Below are 2,350 nucleotides of genomic sequence, written 5' to 3'. Positions count from 1 at the left end.
TGTGCAGCCACCGCCCCCTCGTGGCTGATTGCCCGTGTGTGTGTGTGTGTGTGTGTGGGCAGGAGGGCAGCTTTGTGTGTGTGTGTGTGTGTGTGTGTGCAGGAGGGCAGCTTTGAAACCTTTGCGTACCTGGGTTCTGTTTCCTCTCCCGTGCGCATCTTGTTTTCACAACCAGATGTTGAGCTCCGTCCTCGTGGCGCTGCCCTCTCTTCATAAACCACCGAGTTTCGTTCCCATTTGAGCAGCTGTTCTGCTTCCTTTTCCCAGCGTTACATGTTTGCATTTTCTGGTTTCACAGATAACTGTTCAATGTTTAAAATAATTTATTTTGTCTTTGTTGCTACTGAGACTATACGGCAAAACACACCCCAATTCTGCACAAACAGCAGCCCGCTCTATGCCGACGGGCCCTGTGCTTCTTCCCTTCCTACGTCTCCAAGAGCCTTCTGCATCAGGATTCCAAGCAGCTGACACAATAGATAGATGGATGGATTGTGATAAGAGTTGTCAGAGCCCCCAATAAAATGATTTTTTTAAAAAGAAGAAGAATTCGAAGCAGCGCCTTCGTCTTGTTCACAGCTGCCTAGCATGCCTTGGTCGAGATGTACAGAAATGCATATATTACTACTTTTATGTTCTCCCTGCTTAAAAAAAAACTACGCTAAAATATGTACATAGATATAAATAAATAAGACATGGCAACCAGGTATGCTGGATACATTGCTATTGGGGGGACCCCACATCTAATGCCCTGAAATCATCTTTGAACCTTGAATGAAAGCTATCCCATCAGACCATCATTAAACTACACAACAGGTTAGCCTAGTTCATAGAGCATGTTTGCCTTGAGTATTCTTATGCTTTTATAAAGAATTGTCTGGATGAGTTTCAGTGGAGAGCGGCTCATCTGATGGCAGAGGAGCGATGAAGGAGCAGAGAGCCTGACTTCCTGGTACTGACGTGGTAGGGACAGCGGGAGTGAGAATGGCGAGACCACTGATGGGTAATACCAATGCCACCGACCTGCGCATGGAGAAATCATAAACAGATGTGTGTTTGGTTGTGTATTGCCACCAAAGGAAAAAAGTGTTAAAATGTAATATGTATCTATAGCAAACATAAAAGTTGTTATTCCAACCATTTTTTCACATGTGCAATTCAGTGGTATCAAAACAAATTTACCACCCTCTCAACCTGGAGAGTAATAGAAGTTCAACCCCCTTTAACAATGTTAAAACAATGTTTCCCTTTGGCTCCTCCCCCCTGCTGCAGGTAACATTACTATGCCGTCAGCCTTGAGGCAGTGAGTTTCCAGTTGGGCTGCTAACCACAAGGTCAGCCGTTTAAAATCCCCAGGTACTCCTAGGGAGCAAGATGAGGCTTTCTGCTCTTATAAAACGAGTTACAGCCTCAGAAACCCACAAGGACATTCTACTCTATCCTGTAGGGTCTCTGTGAGGCAGAATGGGCTCAACGCTAGTGAGTGATTCTAGATACATCATTTAAGTGGAAATCTAGAAGACTTGTCCTTTTCTGCCTGATGTATTTCCCTCAGCATCATATTTTCGGGTGTTATCCACATTGTAGCATGTACCAAAAGTTCATTTTCCAAAAACTGTGGTAAGTGTACATGCCAAACACCATCGGTTTCAGTGCTCTGCACATGTGCAGTTTAGAGGCGTGAACTGAGCTCATGTTGGGCCATCTGCTCCCACAAAGACTAGGCTGGAAAGCCCTGCGGAGCAGTGCTGTGCCATCACGGGAACCCGGGCCCTGACGACAGCCTGGGTGATCCTGTCTAACTTTATACTTGTCACAGGGGCTTCAACATTCCCAGTCCCACCGGCCATGGAAAAGAGTCCTCATTCTCTCCATCCTTGCCAGTACTTCTTGTTTTCCATGTGGTCGTATCGCGGCCACGGGAGTGGGGGTGAAGTGGATTCTCCTTGGGGATTTGATGTGCCTTTTCCTAATGACGCATGCCCATGAGTGTCTTTGCACGTGTTAGCTATTCATGCAGTCTCTCCCAAGAAATGTCTCTTAATAAGTCCTCTGCCCAGTGTTTATTTGCATGGGTTATCTATTTGTGAGTAGGTGGAATTCCTTATGGATTCTGAATATGAAGGCTCTCCCTCCCACATACAGTTCCCCAATATTTTCTCCCACCCTATAGTTGTGTCTTCAGTTTGTTGCTAATTTTTTTTAATGCAGAAAACTTGAAGACTTCTTAAAATAGTTTTTTGGTTTGTTTGTTTTGAGACTAAACATGGCAAATGCACACCCGTAGCACAGGCTGCACAGTTCAGTCCTTTGAGCTGTGCAGCCACCGCCCCCTCGTGGCTGATTGCCC

At 45.6% G+C, this 2,350-nt stretch overlaps 1 protein-coding gene across 1 annotated transcript in view; it reads left to right on the top strand.

Moving 5' to 3' along the window:
* FBLIM1 (filamin binding LIM protein 1) overlaps positions 1 to 2,350 on the top strand; it is a 40,392-nt gene that overhangs the window by 24,939 nt on the left and 13,103 nt on the right. The window lies entirely within an intron of this gene.

The sequence above is a fragment of the Echinops telfairi genome, unplaced genomic scaffold, assembly GCF_000313985.2.
Source record: "Echinops telfairi isolate 266 unplaced genomic scaffold, ASM31398v2 ScPeMD7_7457;HRSCAF=8495, whole genome shotgun sequence".
Taxonomy (NCBI): Eukaryota; Metazoa; Chordata; class Mammalia; order Afrosoricida; family Tenrecidae; genus Echinops; species Echinops telfairi.
This window is presented reverse-complemented; position numbering and strand designations above follow the sequence as displayed.